The sequence below is a fragment of the Anser brachyrhynchus genome, assembly GCF_964034855.1.
Source record: "Anser brachyrhynchus genome assembly, chromosome: 19".
NCBI classification, from domain to species: domain Eukaryota; kingdom Metazoa; phylum Chordata; class Aves; order Anseriformes; family Anatidae; genus Anser; species Anser brachyrhynchus.
Genome location: NC_137712.1, coordinates 9465866 through 9487186, shown reverse-complemented (window position 1 = coordinate 9487186; position 21321 = coordinate 9465866). Strand labels below are relative to the sequence as shown.

At 44.1% G+C, this 21321-nt stretch overlaps 1 long non-coding RNA gene across 1 annotated transcript; it reads left to right on the top strand.

Moving 5' to 3' along the window:
- The first annotated feature begins 251 nt into the window (after positions 1–251).
- Positions 252–14460, top strand: LOC308180268. Its single transcript, XR_013940855.1, has 4 exons — positions 252–1609; positions 4236–8048; positions 10920–12041; positions 12896–14460. It is a non-coding gene; the product is annotated as an uncharacterized lncRNA (long non-coding RNA).
- Positions 14461–21321: the final 6861 nt, after the last annotated feature.

Here is a 21321-nt window from a genome sequence, read left to right as displayed (position 1 = left end):
GGCCTTCTTCTGCTCTTGCAACACATTGGAAGGTTTCCAAGAAAAGCAATGTTCTTTTCTCATTTTGTTTCTCCAATAAAATTACTGAATAAAAATAGACATCAGACAGTAGGAAAATAAGAGAAAATAAAAAAGGTTAGAACTGCCATTGCACAGTATTATCTCCTCAGGAAGCTACATAGTGTTTATTCATGCTGTGCAACTGTCTTTGTTGTTCAAAAGAATTATATCACACAGCCTTGTAAGGCAATAGAAACACAGGTATATTAAATTAGCTGAAAATTGGCTATAGGGGGAAAAACATCTTTTTATACTGGAGGTGATATGCACCATCCATCACTCTCGAAGTGCAGGTGGAAAGCAGAGGTGTTAAATAGATAATAAAATGCAGTAATAAAGCAATACAAATGGAACAGTTATAAAAGTACAATAACTTCCACAGATTTGTCAGAGAGTGCATTTGCTCAGTAGGAGTTATTCTCTTCCCAGACAGTACCAGTTCTGCCCATGTAGCATCCTTCCCAAAGAAAGGAGCTGCCTACTCTCCTGGAAAATCTTTGGTATCTTTCAGCAATGTTTGCTGTCAAGAGTCAATCAAAACAGAAATGTTCTTTTTGGAGTACTAATCCCCTCTGCATTTTGATGAATGGCTTGGGAGTGACAGGAAGGAGGTAATGCATGAATCACAAAGCTGTAAGAAATAGGATGATTAAAAACATAGCTTAAATGAAAAGAGCAGACTTCTTTAGAATGTGATTTTTTCAAGCATGTCTGGAGATTTCAGGTACCTGAAATTCCAATTATTCAGTGAAAAAACACTGGAAGAATCTTCATGCCCAGCATGGTGTTCATCACTTCCTGAACACCAGGCCATTTCTGAGTGATTCGACCAGCGTAATCAAAAATGGAGCCACCCAGAGCAGGCTCTGGGTGCCTACTCTGGAGTCTACATTTAAAAGAAGGAGGAGTGTATCACTTTGCATGGCAGGACAAAATAGCTGTAAGCACTGGAAGTTGCAGCACTGAAGGACTTTTGGATGAGGTCTGCAGAGTCCTGCTTTGCAGGTCATGCTTTGACCCTGTGCTGTGAGAGAAGGCAGCACTGCAACCCGCTGCATCCAGACATCCCAGGGCTGGCAGAGAGATGCAGCACTGAGACCTGGGCATCTTAGAAAAGGATCTTACAGTCAACATACGTAATAGATTCATAGCTTTTAAGTCAGACAGGGGCCATTAGATCATATAATCTGGCACGCTATTCAGGTGAAGGCCATACAATATTACTCAGTCATTCTCATATTGGCCAAATACCTTGTTGGTTATTTTGTTTGTTTGTTTTCTGGAAAAAAAGAAAAAAAGAAAAAAAGAAAAAGAAAAAGAAAAAGAAAAAGAAAAAGAAAAAGAAAAAGAAAAAGAAAAAGAAAAAGAAAAAGAAAAAGAAAAAGAAAAAGAAAAAGAAAAAGAAAAAGAAAAAGAAAAAGAAAAAGAAAAAGAAAAAGAAAAAGAAAAAGAAAAAGAAAAAGAAAAAGAAAAAGAAAAAGAAAAAGAAAAAAGAAAAAAGAAAAAAAGAAAAAGAATCAGGTTGATGAGCCATGCAAAGAAACATCAGGTGAGAGCTGAGTTTTGAGACAGGATCAGACTCAAGTAGCTTTTTGCAGTTGCGTGTGGCCATCCCACCCAAAATAAAGAAGGGTGAAGCACATAGACAACTAGGTCTGCAGGTGAACAATGGGTTTGGTAATGATGACAATGCCACTTAGATGGAAAGGGGAACTGAGGTGTCTTTGGAGACATCGACCTAAGGGCCTAGGGGAGGAAATGCCCTAGGAGGGGCATTGCTCTGGAAAGTTTAGTCTGCAAGAACAGGAATTTTCCTGTGTATGAATATGAACATGAACATGAAACTTTTAGTAACTGTTAAGAAGTTGAATCCTGAACTAAAGATTAGTTGGTCTGAGTTACGTCAAAGACTATTATTATTTGTGTTCCTTGCATGAGAAGAGTGTATCGAAAACTTTTGATTGAGGAGAGATGAGTAATTTGGAGATCAGGTGAAAAATAGTGAAACGTTCCGGGGGATCAAATCATCTCTGGTTAAACTTCACTAGAAGGGCAGAATTACATCACACCTGAGTTTAGCTGACAGTGTAATGTACACAAATTAGAAATAAAGACCACGTGAAAGCTGGTCTTTATTTGATGGCTAATAAATCTCCCTGTGTCTTATAAAAAAGGAAATATACATAACTTGCTCGGTGTGGCATCTGTACATTAAACCCTATTGGGAAATAATATGTGAACCAGGGAAAAGTCAAAGTCACATCTAGCTTGAAGCACAGTTCATATATCACAACAGGAGCATAACTGCATTGTGAAAGCGTATTTATAATTCTGGAAAGCTGAAAGACTTCTGTAGTTCACCCTCCTCAAAATAGTAAAATATCATCACTTATCTTCTCAAAGAGGAGCCTGGGAAGTTGTTTATGTTTTTCCAGTCCCTATAGGGTGAGGAAGGAAAGAGTTTGCAAATGCTGCTACTCCACTGTAGGCATACTGTGGAGTACATGCTACTGTATACATACTGTACATACATGCTACTCCCTCCCAAATGTAAACAATAAAATAAATGAATAAAATAAAGTAAAAAAATAAATGGTGGTAAAAGAAGGAAATAAAGCCTCTATCTCCTCAGAAAGTGACCTAACCACCAGGCCACATTTTTTCTCAGGATGTGGAATTGTAGAAATCCTAAGAATGGGGCAAGAAAGATGTTTCAGTAATCATTAAATGATGAAATATGGAGCTTTTTATTTGTGGCTTATTCAACAAGGTCGGGTTGAAGCCACTGGCAGCTTTTGGTTACTATCAGGCAGCAGCTGCTTTCTAGTCTCCCATAGTTAAAAGTGAAAATCCCCATAAGAATAACAACACGGTCCCTCCTTGGAGCCATATAGCCCTTGTGTGCAATCAACGCCTCTAAATGGAGATGTTCAGAGTCAAGCCCTACTTATTTACAATTACACTAATTTACAGTTGTGTTCATTTACATCTCCAGATGAGCATTGCTTTTGCAGTGAATTTTCAGAGTTGTTTAGCATCAGGCAAACTTGGTTCTCACAAGCTCTGCTTTTTGACAAGGCGCAAGATTTTCAGAAACCCATTGGATAAAAATGCATCTGGGCTCACTGGGTCAATCCCAAAGGCAGGCGTCAGCGTGAGCTAGACTGTGCTTCCTTGGTGTTTCACCCCAGCCAAACATAGTTGAGTTATACAGGGTGAATCATTTTGGTAGTGCTTGTGTTCCGAGCCAATATCATGGAGAGATTATAGAAACAGCCTAGACAAGTTGTTTGGTCTAAGTACCTGTCAGATTTCTAACTCTAAGAAAAATGACTGGGGGATCTTGTGATGCAGGATCTTGAGCCCCATGAGCAGGCAGTAGATGAGAGTCTAATTACTGGAATTGTGAAAAATCACACCCACTATGTGGGAGAAACACCACCTTTCTGAGGAGGCAGCCCAATCAAAGAAAACACACCACATTTAGGAATTAAATGATAAAAGGCCATTATCAAGCAGGGATGATGTAGGGATTGAGGAGAGCTACCTCAGCGGGGTGCATCCAGGGAGGAGCAGTACCAGGAGGATGGGGAAATCATGGCATAGCTGTGTCACAAGGCAGCCGGGGCTGCCCTGGAACTGCCAGGGTGTAATTGCCTCTGGAAAAAACTGCTTATCCATTTACTTAAGCCAGAGAAAATGTATGAGTCACTGGAGGATGAAAAAGCAAAATTAAAAAGACCATAGCCTTGAGCTACAGTCCTTTTTTGTGTGTAAGAAGGTAAATATCAGGCAAAATAATGCATCTGACAGTATTTTCACTAGAACAGTTACCCTAAAAATGTCCAAAGCTTATATCAAAGCTGTATTTCTTATCCACAAGAAGGACATCTCCAACATGGATCCGGTTCTGTCTGCCCTCCCTGGAATTAAATTTGGTATTTCTGTCTTTGATTTCAGTCACTGCATACAAAAGCTCTGTACATTTCCATTGATATTCAGGTCACTTCTACTTCAGCTTCCTTTGAATTAATGTAACTCAGGAACCCCAGCAATGTCAGTCTCAATTTATGCAGGCTTAGGCTGAAAATTTTAATCTTGTCTGTCTGTTCTTGATTTTTTTTCACCAAATTCTTTTTCTTTCTTTCTTTGATGCGTTTATGCAAATGTCTCAGTGCCTCAATGGGTCTACAGCACTCCACTGGTTTTTATGATGGAAAAGCAGTTTTTTCATCCTGTCCAGAAGAGCTAGACACTGAGATGTTCCAAGGACAATCAAGAAAACTCATCAACATGAACAACTGTACCAAACAGCAAGTGGTTTTCTGTCAATACTACTTCTCCATACTTTTTCCCCAGACTTTTTCACAATGGAGACCTGCCAGCCAACACAGGGGTATCCAGCTGATGAGAACAAAACAGATGGAATTCTGCAAGTGGCGGCTCAGCCATGCCTTTGAAGGTGCTACCTTGAAAACAGCAGAACACAGGTACAATTCACAAGTAGCCAGAGAGTCATGGAGTCCACCAAACACCAGCCATGGTTCAATGAGTCAGCAGCAAACACAGTGACGAGCAACTCAAAGTGGTGCTGAGCTCAGTTAGCAAACCTGACCTGCGGTTTCATACAAACCCTTTTTCCTTCTTTTAGACTACATGGGTTCATGCCCCCTGAATTTCGCTCTCAGTTTCAGGTATGAATGAATTCAAAATCTTTAGGTAAAATTCAGTGAGAAGAAACTACCTAGTTTTGACTGGTTTCAGTACAAACCCAAGCAAAACCACAGAATTGCTCATGGTTTCCAGACCAAACCATATATTTCACCTAGTTTTTTAGGGGTTTCATTATGAAATTTTCATGGAGTCAGAAAAAAAATAAGCATGCAGCTTAATGTCCCAAAAGCACTTTGAACTGCTATCTACACTTCTGTTTTCTGAGAATAAAATGATTGAAAGTGCGTATCTTTTCTATCAGCCAACGTTAAGATAACTGGTTGCAAAGAGATGGTTCTCTGCACCGTGTGAACCCCCAGTTTGCTTTAAGTGCAAATGGACTGGCTTACTGACCCTCCTTGGCTCCTAGGTTTTGGACTTGATTTTGGTCCTTGTGTTGGGCTTGTTAGTGTAGCTTCAGCCTTGAATACATGCCTGGAAGAGAAAAATAAAGAATTCTCCTTCTTATGGTGGGAAATCTATGGATGCTGCAGGCACAGCATAGGCAAGTCTGCATCTTTTATACTTTCTAGAGTAAAGAATATCTCTGGGTTTAAAGAGACTTGGAAAATACTGAGACTCCAATGGTGTTCTTTCTTATTGCTTAACAGTGGTTTCTTCCAGCAGGGAATAAAGCTTGTATCATTTTTAAGTCAGGCCAGGAAATTCATCAAGCATTTGGTAGCTCCAGCTGCTCATACATGTGTAAGTGTGGTGCAACAGGGGCTGTGCACATTAACATAGTTTCAGTCTCAAACTCATGATAGTCAAACAGCAGACAAAAGAAAATAGCAGTGAGGTGAAGACATTGAGAGACATATTTTACTATAGAAAATTTGTCACAAGATATAATGCATTTTCTGTGATACATAAGCAAATGTATTTTTTTTTTCTGGATACATTTCTGAAGGCTGTGTCTCACCTACTGAACCAGTTCTGTCATCTAGGATACATCAGTACAAATTCTCTTTCTGAATTCCATAGGAACTAGCTTATTGAGCACAACTGAATCAGGAAACTCAACTAGACTGGAAGATTTCATTTTAAAAGACATCTAGCTTTCATTTCAAAGACTTCAAGCCATGATGGAGTTGCCATTTCTTTCAAGGAGTCATGCCAGTATTTAAGTAAGCTCAGCCTCATGGATTTGTTTCTCTCTCCTATGGGGTTGACAGAAGCAGACAGACGGGAAGATAGAAAAGAGGAAAGCCTTGGGGTTTGTTCACCTCATCCGTCATTAACCCTCACTTCCAGTGGTCCAAACTTTCCTTTTCCCAGTTAAACTCACATGGACCCAGCATCAAATTTTCTTCATTCCTCAGTTTGATTAAATAAGTAGACCAAATTGCTTAAATTTCTCTAAGTAAAGGCATCTTCTAGACCTTTGATCATATACTCACTCATACCATTATAACTATTTAGCAGGGAAAACTTGTAACAGAGGATTTTTCTCAGAACATGCAGGATGGGAAACTGCAACTTCAAGTAGTGCTTCGAATGAAAAAAAGAACACACAGCAAACAATTGAAAGTTAGAGACACCCACTCAGATGCAAAAATATCCCGTACCTCTGTGGCAAATGTAAATGTAATTAGGCAGTTTCAGGATGTGTCTTGACAAGCTGGTTTGTTTTGTTTTGTTTTGTTTTAGCTATTTTCTGGAGGGGTTTGGCCTGTTGGTAAAACTCAGGCTGAAAGGAAATCTGGTTTCACATCCGGGCTGTGCCACAGCCTCGCTGTGTGACCAGTGCCATGTCACTCCCTGTGTCCCCTTCCCCGGCGGCACAGGGGGGGAAGAAGCACACTTCCCTCAGGCCAACATATGGCTTCGCTGTCTGGCAGCATCCTTTGAAAGAGCAGAATTGTTTTAGGTGAGATGGTGTGACTTTGCCTTAGTTTCATAGGCCAAAAGCAGAAGGGAAGAAGGGTGGGAGGTGAGGGAATGAACGCTCTGCAAGGAAAGGCAGCCGTGCACTCTCTGAACTTGTCTGCTTGTTCTGCAAGGAGACAGGTTTGAACCCAGCAGTGAGCAGGACGCGCTAATGCCTTTGGGTCTATAGCAGAGTGCCTGTCTCCGGCATTTTCCTCCCCAGAGCTCTTATCTTTTTACAAGAAAGATCTACGTGATTTCTGCCGCTTTACAGACAGAAAAACTGAGGCAGCAGCTGGAGAAGTGACTAATGCATCACGGACATCACATGTCTTTCTGAAGCCTTTGCCAGATGCTTTTTGAAAACGAGATCCTTGGGGCTTCTACTGCGAACTCAGCCAGCCTGCAGAAACAGCACTGGGGCCAAGGCTCCACGTGCCCACATGCAGTCTCTGCCGGCCGGGCAAGCCAAGGAATGAGGGAAGGAGTCTGGTGAAGATAATGAGAAAGAGGAGGAGGTGGTGTAGGTTGTGAGAGAAGATGAAACAGCTTTGACACAAGCAAAGGAAACTTCAAGTTTGGAATTTCAAAAAATCGACTCAACATTTCTGTCGTAGCAGATAAACATCTATCTGCTTTATTACTGGGAATCATCTTTTTTTTTTTCTGATTATAAATAGAAACAGAATGCTACTTCGTTATTTCCTCTGGGTTTTTTGGGGGTAGGTACATGTGGGTGGTAAACAGCTTGCAAAGAAGTTGTTGTTATTATTATTAGTCAATATGAAGAACCAGAGGGTAGCGCCTGAGACTGCGATGCACCGGGTATGGGATAGCCACAAACCAAATATAGGTCATTCACTCAAGCACATCTATGACGAAGGGGACAGAGCACAGGCGAACCACTAATCTGTAGCTGTGATTATTGTTGCTTTGCGATACTATCTGTATCGCTATACTCATTTTTTTTTGTGTGCCAAAAGGCAAGCAGAGACACAAAAGACCTCAAGGGCTTAAACTAACAATGAGACATAAAACCATCAATAAGCAGCTGAACAGAGCTATCAGTGTACTTGTTTAAGAAAATTTTTTAGCCTCAACAAAGCCCTGCTTGTGTCATGGTAACAGCTAGCAGTGGAAACGTGCGGTATTGGTTGCTGTACAAGCACATTACAAGACACTTTTGTGAATCTGCAGCCTAAACAGGCGATACAAGGTCTGATAGGAAGCACAAGCACTGAGCTCGGGTTATCGCGTTATATCAGGCTGTTCGTCTTCCAGCCTGAAGTGCATGAACTGCCCTTGCTTGCTTGGAGCATCCCCGGTGACGGGCAGCAAAACCCATCAGGGCTGGGGATGAAGGACTGTCTCGTGACGCACCGGTCTGGCCTCGGGGAGAGGGAAAGGTAGGGATGACCTGAGTGGGGATTCTGGGGATGGAGGTCCTGGGGCACCCACAGGCATGTGGGCTCCAGGCAGGGTGGGGAGTCCCAGCAAGTGATAGCTGGTAGGTACATGCCAGTAGGTTCTCCAAACACAAGGGGAAACTTCATCCCATGGGAGAGTCCTGGGTGCCATGCTCCATATGTGGCTATTGTGGATCTATCTGGCTAGTACAGGCTCTAGAGTGGCCTTCAGGGCAGCCCTGGTTACCAGCGTGGCTCTGTCCTGAAGGATGTGACCTGGGACAGTCAGCTGGTCTGTGCCAGCTCCCACACCAGGACTGGTCTTCTGAGTGCTGGTCCAAAACGGGTGCAACCAGCTGGGAAGGATTCAGTAGATTCCCCATCACTAAACAATGCTGTTTTGTTGAAAGCAAAACTCCTTATCAGAAAGATGGCCATTCTGATAAAACAGTTCGGAAAATTTAAGAAAATAATAAATTTGAAAGAAACCATTTCAGCATATTGGGGAACCGAATGATTTCATTTTTCTAAAAAAATGTTTTGTTTTGGAACACTTCGCTTGATACTATTTTATTTATTCAATGTATTTATTCAGCTCGAAACTCTGGGAAACAATCAAGCCCTTTGATCTCCATTTGCTACACTTTGGTGGTGGAGAAAGGGACTTTTGCTTTGTGACACATTTCTACACCTCGGTGTAATAAGGGCCAGATGACGTTGCACAAAGACATGGGGCAAGGGGTCAGGGCCCAGCAGACAGGCAAGGCAGGTGGGACACAGGAAGAGCTGCAGGAGAAGTAAGGAGCAGTAACAATTGGAGAGGGGTTGTGAGACTGAAAGATTAAATCCCTGGGTCCACGGGAATAGTGCTCCCTACCTCTGCCACCACTCAATCTCATTTAGGAGCATTGTAATGCACTGGGCCTCACGGGGAAGTAAGTGTAGGGCTACCAAAAGGGGATGGCTATTCACAGCACAGCCACACACCCAACAGAGGAACTGTGGTGCTGTTGGTGACTATATTAAAGCAAGATGAGATGGGGCTACCTTCTAAGCAAGAGCACATCTTCTTACCTGCTCGCTGCAGCACTTGAGAGTGGCAGAGAGCTGGAGGAGGGAGCTGGGGCGAGGGGGTGCCTGGGATGAGCCTCAAGGTGGGGACAAGACAAGGATGGAGAGATTGTGAGGCTCTGGTCTGCTCCACACCCCTCCAAGCTGGGGAAGGGATGGAGATGGCCAAGGGGAGGGCACAGCACGGCCGGGCTTTGCCGGAGCAGCAGGTGCCTGTCCTCATGGGTGACCACAGGGATGGGGGCAACTGCTCCTGTGGGGCAGCAGACGGCCACTGGTGACCACACTTTATGTCGGGGGGGAATTCTTGGCTTGGGAACCATTTTTTCCGAATAAAACCAGTGGCTGTGACAGTTCCTCCGCACAAAGGGGAAATTTCTATAGGGCACAGAGGAGAATTTTTTCCTCCCTTTCTATATGATGTCAAAATCTAAATATTTAGCCTGACCTACAGCTGACTGCGTGGCATAATGGAAAGGAAACCAGCCAGGCAGAAAGCAAAATGACAGCTCATGAGATGGGCCTGCAAATCAAAGCTCATCCCAATCATAAGGAGACTGCGAAGGCTGATAAGTTTAACCCTGGCAAATAGTGAGCCGAGTAGCTGGATGGTAATAAACCTGTTAGGTTAATTGAAAGAAGAGGAGGAGGTACCACAAGTGTTCAGGTTACCGCAGAAGATACTCCTAGATGGCTGCTCTAGACGGGCCGCGCTTTCAACACTCCTACAGTGGAATTGGTTGTGATAGTCATCTCTCTGAGCAAAAAGCCAGCTTCCATGAAATGCTGCAGCTCAAAAGCTGGGAGAAAATGCCTCAATGAATCATCAGTTCATTGGAAAAGGCACTTTCGGGCTGGCCAAGCCAATTCATGAATGTGAGTTGAATTTTGCAGAATGATTGTGGTGAAACGACAAAGCGCTGAAAACTTCTGGAAGTACTGAAATACTGGAATTAAGCAAGATTAAACAGTGTTCTAGGCAGATCCAAGCTGAATTGTTTTGACACTTCTGACAAGTTTGTTTCTTGCCAAAACTTGAGGTAGGCGATAGAAACATTGTTCCTCATTCATTAACTGGCTTATGAAGATACTAATGCACACTGTAATAACCGTAGATATAATCTCCCTCTCTGACTAATTCAGAGCACAGATTTGAGCAATGCTCTCCCATCCTCACAAAATTATTATTAAATAGTATTCACAAATCAGAATACCATAAGCAGAATGAAAGAGTAGGAAAATATCTGCTAACAATTTCCTGAAAACTGCATGTTAAAATCCCCTCCCTGGGACTCACTTTAATAGGATGAGTAACTATTAAATAAGTGTGAATTCAGCCGTTCATGACCCGGACCTTGCAGGAGATCAACACTATTAGTTTTCAGTATTAGTTGGATAGTTGTAATTTTATCTTTAACCCAGAAACAGCAGCAATAGGCACTGGAAAGGTGTGACCCATATGTACATAAAACCATTCTGGAGCAAGCAGATGCAGATTGTCAAGGGACACTTAACAAAGCATTAAAAGAGGTCACCACCCACAGTCATTGGCCACTGGAGTGAGTCAGAGCACTGTTCTGAGTCAGGCCAAATATTTGTCTAGCTCAATACACTATCTGCAAGCTCAGTCATCAGATGCCTTGGGAGAGAGTATAAGCAATAGACAAAATATAGCAGTCATTCACCTGAGTTATTTAATTTCTATTTTAGTCCAGATACACACTGTGACAATAAGATCCATAATCGAATTGTGCTACATACAAAACAAATTTTCTTTTCATTTATTTTTATGTTTTGAAGGGCTTGCTTTCCTGGAGTACTCCTTTGACATGACTGCAGGGGGTTCAAAGGAGGGCCATGAAGATGATGAAAGGGTTGTAGTACCTGGCCTGTGAGAAAAAGACTGAAGGAATTGTGTCTTTCCACTCCGGAGAAGAGAAAGCTCAGGGTGGGGACCTCACCACAATATTCCAGTACTTAAAGGGTGGCTACAAAGAGGTCGGAAGCTCTCCCTTCACAAGGCCCCACATGGAGAAGACAAGGGGCAACAAATACAAGTTGTACCAGAACAGATCTTGATATCTTGAATTTCTTGATATAAGAAATTTTCTATAGTGAGACCAACAGGAACAACCTCCACAGGGATGTGGCAGAATCCCAGTCACTGGAGGTTTTCAAGACGTGGTTGGGCAGGGTGCTAGATAAGCTCACCTACTCTCCCTTTCCCACAAAGGGCAGGACCTGATGACCTTTCAAGGGCCCTTCCAAACTGGGCTCTTCAATGATTCTGTGACAATGGGGGATTCACCACTGGCTCACTGCATCCATGACGTTTAATATTTTCCAGTGCTCCTTTATACTTCCCCTCTTACGGATGATGGCAAAGCCCAGAATCTGTTGCATCCTCTAACGCTCTGTGCTGTCCCCTCTGCCCAGTCCCCTTCTACCCATCCCACTCCACCAGGGCTGAGAAAGCAGCGACAGCATCAGCAGACATCTGCAGTGGGACTTATCTGCATATTGCGCTCAACTTTGTAATTAATAGAGAGAAAGAAATATGCACTTTTCAGAAACTTTTGCCTACCTCATGCTATGTACCTGGTTGGGTGCTTCGTACAGAAGCTGCTGGCTCTCTCCCGGGACTCAGCTGCTGTCGTTTTTGCTAGGGGGGCTCCATCCCTGACACACTGGGATGTCTGGACAGAGAGCCCAGCCATGTGGAGGAGCACCCACCTGAAGTCCCAGCCCATGGGAAAGAATAAGGACTGCCCAAAAGCAAGGTGTGCTCCCTAGCATGAATCCTGCAGGGCAGCGAGACCAGAAGGGGAGCATCCCCCAACAGCGGCTGCTGGTGACACCCAGGGGACAACGAGGGCCAGGAGTCTGTGCCTGTGTCTGCACTTGGAGGAGGAGGTGCAAAAGGTATAAAAGTGGCAGGGGACTGCGTTGCCATGGGTCCCTGAGAGTAAGCCCAGGACCCCCACGTGTCCCCCCAAGGCTGCCCCTGTGCACCAGGCAGGGACAAGATGAGCTGCCCTGCTGCGGCTCAGGAGCTCCTTCATCACCAGCTTTATCCAAGAGCAGAAAACCCCAAACTTGCAAAGAAAAACTGAAAAAAACCAACAATATTTACACTGTAAAATAGCTGAAACAGACTTTTATGTTTGTTTTTGTTTCAGCTGAGGCCAGGTCAGTTTTTCTTTTGATCTATAGTAGTCCCCCCATCCCTAGCGAGGCACAGTGCGAACACACTTCAGACTAGCTGACAGATTTCTGGTGTGGTTTTGTATGGTTTCCTGCGAATCAGGGGCCATTTGTTGTTTTGCAATTTTTCAGAAACCCACAAGTATGCCGAAGTGCTACAAAGACCTAATAAACAGGTAGGTGTTGTGAAAGGTTAAAGAGGGGCAAAAAAACTGCAGCACGGCCACGGCCGGCGCATCGCCTGGCCCCTCGCCGCTCTCGGCAGAGCTGCGCTGAGGTTGCCTGCAGCAGCAGTGAGCACGCCGCGCCGAGGGATTTCGCCATACTGACGAGGCAGAGGGTTGTGGAGCTGCAAGAAAAATGCGGTTAGATTTTACTAGCACCTGTGGCAAATTCCTCTCAGAGGTCCTCCCACAAGGCAGTGTACAATCTGCACATGTCAACGCAGACAGAGCAGGAGGAGGGAGGTGATGGTGTCATATGTTCCCCTCGGGCTCGCTATTTTATTTCTGAAAAAAAAAAAAAAAAGCTTTAGATTTCTTTGTTTTTTCTTCTTTTCTTTCTATTCACAGGGGACATTCAGTGGAAACTATTACAATGGCATTGTAGGAAAAAGTCTTGCACCCTCTGTCTGCGTGCTGAGCTCATCCTGATCCCTGTGCCTGCAGGAGGAGAGCACCAAGGAGGAGAGGCGATGCTTGCATGGTTAAAGCAAGGGGATGGCAGTCGAGGAAGGAGGGTGATGCTTCTGGCTCTGGCATTTGTATGCATCAAACCCAGCATTTACTGCCTCGCTGCTTGGGTTTTGACACAGATAAAATGGAAATCCCCGTTTGGAGCAGTGGGGCTACTATCCCTTGGCACACCTGAGGTGTTCCAGTAGGAAGTGCTTTCCATCAGGTTTCTCTTTGAGAAGAAAAATTTAACTTAAGAAGAAGAAGGATTAGGAAAATATTTAAAATAGAGAGTGGCAGTAAGTAGCTCTTATTTTGTACTCTTCCCCATGCCCACGTGCCCCTGGAGCACACACATCGGTGGCTGTGCTTTCTTGCAATTATACAAGCAAAGACATAAGGGTAGCTTTCTCTCATAAGTGTTCATCTAAGAAGAAAGCAAGAAAGTTAGAGTATCAATGATAATAGATGATCTATGAACCAAACCATCTTTCTCTCCCCAACCACAGCACCACACAATGGGTTTTCACTTTCTCCCAATGGCCCTGAAAACATCCTCAGCCTTAGGAGCCGACTGTTTCGGCTAATGTTTCTGTACCTCAAGCTATAAAAACAGGCTGCGGCTCTCACTAGGGAAGGCACTTCTGTGTAGTTGCTGATATACCTCTTTCTTGGTTGGTGGGTAAGAAGAATTAAACCACTATCCTGTCTCTTACTCTAGAACATACAAACCAGTTCTTGAAAGGACAATGACAAGAAAATCTTGTGCCTCTTACAAGGACTAACTATGTATCCTTTGGCTTAAAATAGAAAAAGCACCAGGGCCCTTTGTTGCTGTACACTCAGCTAGAACCAACATAAGCAGGGAAATATGCTTCGGATGTGAAAACTGGCTAAAAACGGTCAGATCTGGACAACAGCTCCACGTATTAAGCTTTTTGAAGTCCACCTTGATGAACTTTGTACTGATTTGCTGAGTATCTTCAGACCCATTGGCAGTCAAAGGGAAGGTCCTGCAGCTGAGGAAAGAAGCCTCCAAACCTGGCTACATGGGAACAGAGTGCCCCCAGCATCACAGGTGACTTCCAAAGAGTGGTCAAGCTGCCTGAAGTGAGAGCTCTTTCTGCCTGGCTTGGACCTCCACAGGCTGTAGGCTTCAGGCTGTCAGCAGCTTTAAACCATAAAGAAAGAGTCTACCAGAGAAATGCAATGGGGTGATGCCCAGACTGCACTCATGGCTGCTTAGAGCTATCTACAGGTGGTTCAAAGTGATGTATCACTGCAGTAATTCCACTGAAATAAGCTGTGGTAATTTGGGGGGAGGAATTTTCCTTGCTGATGAAGTCCATCTGGCAGCTTACACGCAAGTGGGCAAACACACCACTGTCTTTGGGGCCGTGGTGCCAACTCACAACGCTGCTAAGATGCAAAGCTTTTGTTAGAGATAGCCGGGGGGGGGCGGGGGGTGGCATTTTCTTTGAAGAGGGTTTGCTTTCTGTGCTTTATTTTTTTTTCCAGGAAGAGATAGCTGAGTCTCAGAACTGATGCACTCCAAAGTCTTAAATGCTGGCACTGCTTATTAGTTGTCTGTGCAGTGAAGAATATTCTTCCTTATATAGGCCTTACAGAAACTAGGTCAGAAGATTAACGTGAGTACTGGTTGCTAAAAATCCTCTTTGACAGCCTGCCTTCCTTTATTATTTTCTCGCCTTGCCATACAGAAGCCAGCACCCTCCAGCTTCCCTATTGACTCCTGCTGGGGCGAGCTGCGATGGGTGCCGCACTCCCTGCTGCCCTGCAAACACCTCACCCGTGTTTGCCCCTGACATCAGATGTCATCCCAGGAAGGGGATGGTGTTTTTCAAAGAAACGTAGCAGTGCCACGTTCAGTCGATTTGTCAGTGGAAAAATATCTAAACGCAGATGCCTGCATGGGCTAAGGGATGGCACACTCAGGATGCCCAACCTTTGTTTTCTGAAGGCCCTGTACTGAGAAGAGGGCATCTGGGCTGAATGCCAGATGGGGTGCTGGGTGCTTGTACAATGCTCCCCGTAAAAGCTATCTCTTCCATCAGGGCTTCTAGGAAATAGTGCACTGCAAATAACGATAATAATAATAGAAGCCTTCTGCGAAATGTTTGCACTGAAACATAAAATGCCATGGAATATTCTTGCTTTTAGACACTGTTGTTAACTCCGAAGGATCAGTCGCCATACATTTGTGCTGATGGGTTATTTCTTGCCAAGTTATTTACAGGAGATAACATCTTTCTGTGGGATACACATATATAGATAATACACATACCCACTCATATTCACACATGCAGATCACCAAAACTTAAAAACTATCATTATACACCTACTTGTCTAAAATAAAGTGATTTCCTAGCAGGAATGACACAAACAATTAAATAGATTCAGGGTACATACATATATTCTTAAACTGATTCCTAATCTGTATGCACATACATACTTATCTCAACACTGAAGTATCATAAAACAAGACTCTCAGTGCAGATTTTTACATCTCTAGATGCTCATGTAGTAAGGTGCGCTTATTTCCAAAAAAGCCAGGTGCACAACAGCCCCTGCTGAAATCTGCTGTACCTTCAGCACTGCGGAAATGTGATCACCTGGGAGGGAGCAGGGTCCCAACAACGGGTTCTCTTCCTGCAGATTATCTCGCAGCCTTCCACTCGAAACTAAAGCAGCTGAGGTTTCTTTGGCCAGTAATGCATGCGGAGCTCAGTTCTCTTTGCTACAGAAGCCCTAGGCTTGATCGCGTGTTCAGTTTGATTTTTCAGTTGGAATCAAAGTCACTTGTCAGCCAAGCTTTATCCTTCCTGCTATTTCTTCCCCAGATCCGTCGTCAAATCAAGTGTGCGCACAACGTATCCAATTTAATGCGGGCACTGACTGTTCTGACAGCTGAACATGCCCATGTTTTGCTTTCCTCCTGCTTGCTAGGTCCAGACTGCCCATTAGCTGCAGCTGCCTTTGGTTTTCTTGCCTTTGTGATAGAGCCGATGGGATATCCTCTTTTTTACTGCCTCCCATTTAACCGAAAAGCTGGTCTCTTGTCTCAGAGATGCCATGTGTCTCCATTTCTGCTATACTGTAGGGTTCCCTGGGTAGCCACATAGGTAACGTGATTTGGTGGTGTTTACTGAGAGTTTAGCTATGATGAAGAAAACAGACTTCTCCAGAACTGAGCGTGCTACAAATCCTCCCAAATCCTTGCTTTATTGAGATGAGAATTGACAGGAATTGCCAAACTGTAGCAAGGAGAGAAGCTCTGAAGGTACCAAACATTAAATCCTTCCCTGAGAGAAGCAAAGGGAAGCATTAAACAAAGCTACAGTTACATGACTGCTGTGTTTACTTTGATTATGTTCCCCACCTGCTCGGGCCTTAGGCTCATTAAGCAAGCTCTGGTCTGGGACAGATCCTTCCCAGGACAGAGACACCTCTCTGGTTCATCCTTCCCTTTCTTCTTCTGTAATGTACTTATACATAAGTGAACAAAATATAAGCATATACACAAGTGAATGAAGTGATTGCTACAGAAATCAGAAAATGCCTACTCATAAACACAACATAACAATAATAAAATCTATAATAATAAAATAAATGTGATTTTATCATATACTAACACTGGAGTGGAAGGAAGTATCCAAATGTGACTGCTTTAGCGTACTGGCAATTTCTGTTTGCTCTAAGTGTGGGACTGCGGGGACGCTGCAGCCACAAGTGGCTGCTGTCAGCTCACCAGGGCCAATGCTGAGCTCCTGTATCAGAAGGCAGCAGGAACAAAAGGGTTTCTGCTCCCTTTGTACATTGCAAGAAGAAATGCTGAAATTTATGCTGAGCTGGTAGCACTTTCTGGTCTTTATACCCATGACACTGAGCTGAACACATACCAGCCTTGCAATGATTACATAAGTAAATATATGTGCGCGCACACATTTTTATATACAGGTGCATGTTGTCCATGCGTATGTATACACACTCCAGTGAACAACGACACACACTAGTGGAACTGCATTTGTGGTCAAGTGCATATCCAGACAGATAATTCCTGAATACGCATAGATACACAGACACACGCACACATACATTACATATACACATACACATCAGCTGTTGAAATACAGCTGCCTTGAGGCTGAAACTGCTTGGCAGCTCACGGCAGAGCTCCCCTGCACTTGGGGCATCATCCAAGCTGCGGAGGGAGGAAAGCTGCCTGGGTGCAGGATGCTAACGGCAGGACGCAGCTGCTGGGGAAAGCATTTGCTCCAGCAGAAGCACAGCCCAAAGGCCTCGACAAAGCCACAACAGCCCACACCAGCCTGTGCAAGGCAAACAGGAAAGAAAACGCAAAAGGGACAGTACCCGTAGCACTGCACTGCAGGGCGGTGCAGAAGTGACCAGGGATGTGTCACTTAAAGTGACTTATTACATCCTCCAGCACTTGGGGTTTTACCACGGGAGTTTCCTGCCTGAATTCTTGCAATGGTCTGATGGCATGATGGCAGTCGTATGTACGGCAGCACAGCTAAAGGGCACGCACACTTCCGTCTGCACTCACATACATGAGTGTTGCAATCTGTATGAGGAGCAATCCCCTTGCAAATCCCCTTGCAGCTGAGAGCTGCTCTCCTGCCATGGTGTGGAAGTGGCACTTCATGGAAGAGCTCCTGGTCAAGGGTCTGGGGCAGGGGTAGAAGGACGGCTTAGAAATATGGCTTTGCTCAGGGGCCCTGAAATTTTGGCAACTGAGAAACTAGCTTGTTTCAGTGAGAAGAATTCAGAGCAGTGGCTGGCACTGTGACCGCTTGTAAAGGCTTTTGGAAAGGAAAGGCGGGCTAGTTGGATGCACTCACACACGTGAACCTGGGGAATTGCCTCCCAAGGATCCAAGTATCCAGGTACAGCCATGGCTGGAAGCTATTCACTCAGAGCTTCAGAGGTGTCTCCTGGCCTCTCGGCTAATGGGTGGCTGCCAAAACAGTGAGGTGCCGCCTGTGTTACTCGTTCTGATGAGCTTCTTCGTAAAAAAGCACCTGCAATTAATCTGACTGATGTGCCAGCACTGCAGTGTGGCGCCTTTTTTTTCCAGGCAGTCTGTCCTGGAAACTACAAGGTAGAGGATGCACACAGCTTGTACTTAGAACATTAAACTTGACATATCTGAGGTTGAAGCTCATTTTTACTATTTATTTGCTATGGAAAATTCAAATGGTTCAGGGTATAGACATACTCAGAATATGATGGATTTTTTTTCACTTTATCTCAGCCAGTTACACTTCATGGATCTGTCATAATGGGCTAGAAACTTCGGGAGGGGGGCTACTTCAAAATTTCCCTTCAAAACTTTTCTTCTAGGGAAGATAGCTTTTTTTTTTTTTTTTTTTTTTTTTGGCAAAGTGCCTTCCTTGCAAGCAGCACCCCGTTTGCATGGAAACCTGCAACATTTTATTAACAAAAAAGTCCCAGCTCTTCCCAAAGCTCAGCCCTTTACAATCGGGTTGCTGAAAAAGTGGATATTATCTGCAAGAATAAATCTGGGTAGTTCTGCTCTCTAGTGACATAGCCAGGAATTTTTTCTTCCACGTGGACTAAAGAGCTTATTTCATGTTGCTTCTCCTCTCCCTTTGCCAGCTACAGAAATAGAAGGGCAAGGCAGTAAATAAAGTAAAAGTAGAGGCAGAGGAAGGGCGGGGAGGAAACAAGCACTTTCAGTCCTGAAAGTAGTTTCACTTTAAGCAGTGGACAAACTTTCAGGTACGCTGTTGTTTTTAACCCCTTCTGCACAACCAGAAAGCAGGGGGATGCCTTCGGCTAAGGGAGCCGCAAGAGTAGCAGTGAAAGGGATTGTCTGTACTGAAACCACCCTTGTGTTGGTTGTTGGGGTTTTGTTTTGTTTTGTTTTGTTTTTTCCCCAATCTGTCTGTCTGTCTGTCTGTCTTGCTCTCTCTTTCCTCTTCACAGCATATAATTTACAGTAAAAACACAGGAAGCTGCATGATTTCCTCTGAGGAAAGTACCTGACAAAGAGGTGAATGAGTAAAATCATCGTGCCTTTTGACTTCATCGGTACCCATGTATCCCTGAGGGTTTCCAGATGCTACCTCACAGCACAGGCCTTTCAAGTGGTTTTGCCCAGGCGGGCCGGCCTGGAGGCACACCAGGCAGCAGCTTCTCCCCGCAGCAACGTGAGCAGAGCTTGCGCTCAATTTGTGAATGCCAGCAGCTATTAGTGGCACTGCCTGTTGTGCCAGCAAACCTCTGAACCATTACTGCCTCCATCACTACTACTCATTCTGCAAATGGTGCTTTGGAAGCTCATCTTTGTATCCATAGGCTGCAAAGCGAGGCTGCCAGGCTGGCTCCTGGGAGCTGCAGCAGGAATACCGGGCAGGAGGAGGCAGGCTGCGAGCTCCTCGCTGTGCAGCATCACCATAGCTGCCACTTCAGGTCTGTCCCCTCCATTCCACTCTACAATCTTCTGGAAGCCAAGCTTGGGGAGCAGCTATGACTTGAACCTCCTACATCACAAGGCTCCATTGAAAAGCTAAGCCTGAAATGTTGCAATTTCAGAGATCCTGAAGAGGGACTTTACCCTAAAAAAAATAGCCTCAATGTCACCCAAAAGGGCACAAATGAGTAACTTTTCAGATACAATCTCAGTGAGGTCTCAACTTCCCCATACTTTAAAAGTGACTACAATTAAGTGGGTTTTTTAGTGTGCATGTATCAAAATGTAGGAGTAGAAGGGATGAAAGATAGAGATTATATACTTGGCTAGATCAGCTCCTCTGCTTAACTATGCAACATCTTCCTCTGTCTTTCTTTTCCAACTCCTACTAGCTCCATAAAACCATCCTTCAAATTACAGAGGTGTTGAAATGCTTGCAGGTGGTTTTATTTTCCTGCCCTGTCCTCCACTTCAGATGTCATTTCTACTACAGAATGAAATAGGCCTGATTCATCTTGCAGAAGGAACATGATTGATACGAGCCCGGATGGAGACTCATTCTCAACCCCGTGGAAATTCCTCACCAAGGTTGCTAGTCAAGTGAAAACCTCTTCAATGTACAATCATCAGGGTTGTGTTACTGCTCCTAAGCTGCTTGGGCTGGAGCCAGGGAGAGTTTGTGAGCATCTGAGGATGACCCAGAAAGCCAGAGCTGTTCTTACATTGTCTTTTTTTCTTTTATTTTCTTTCCTTTCCTTTTTTTTTTTTTTTTTTCTGAGAATTGTCTTTCTCTCTCACCTAAACCAGCTTCTTCTTTACCACAGAGAGGTCATGTTATTGTCTAGATTGAAGGTATGATTAAGATGTGTTTTTTTACAGTGAGGCTGTCAGCCTTCCAAGAACAATCATCATATGTGCAGCTTTTGCTGATATTTGCTTGCAGTCTCTTGGTGACAACCACTCCTTGTTTATCAGGACAAACATATGTTGTGCCCACACAAAGCTGCTATGGCACTACAGGCTGAGATTTCTTTACCTGTTGAGGCTGCTGGGGAAATACCCAAGAAGGAGGCATATGAACAAAGACTAAAGACAAGAGGGTTTCTAAGCAGACATTTTTCAAAGAAAATGGTAAGGAAATCCTGAACAAGGGGTATCCCCACCTGGAACGCTAGTGCTGCTGAGGGGTTCGTGTCTTCTTTCCTTTCTTTTACACGAACCATTTTTTCCCCCACTTCCCATAAAACACATTTAATTATTTTTTCTGATTGATATTCATAGAAGATCTTATATCTGTAATGTTATATGGTGGTGTCTGCTGTCTGCTCATCGTTTCCCATCTGTCTGTAGCTCCTGACCAAGTGCAGAGAAGCAGCATCAAGCAGCCAAGCACCGTCTCAGCACTCCCAACTCTGTTCCAGAGGCTTTGTGTCCTCTGGGAGGCAGATGTATAGCAAGGTACATATGAGGCTGATGCCACAAGACCAGATATTTCATACCCAGGGGCTCAGAGCAGGCTCTTCCTGCTCCAGCACTCTGCCCTAAGCAGACAGTACAGCTCCTTACCATTTTCTGGGTGGAAGATCAAGCTACAGGTGACATCTAAGCATTTCTATTCAACTTACATTTCTACTCATCAGGATCTGACTGAAAAGTTTCGTTACGTTAAGCACACAGAATGTTTAGAAAAGAAAGAAAGAAAGAAAGAAAGAAAGAAAGAAAGAAAGAAAGAAAGAAAGAAAGAAAGAAAGAAAGAAAGAAAGAAAGAAACGAAAAGAAATCAAAAAAAAAGTACCACTCCTGCAGAGTTTAACGGCCCTCAGAGTTAATGCGGCAGCTGCAAGAA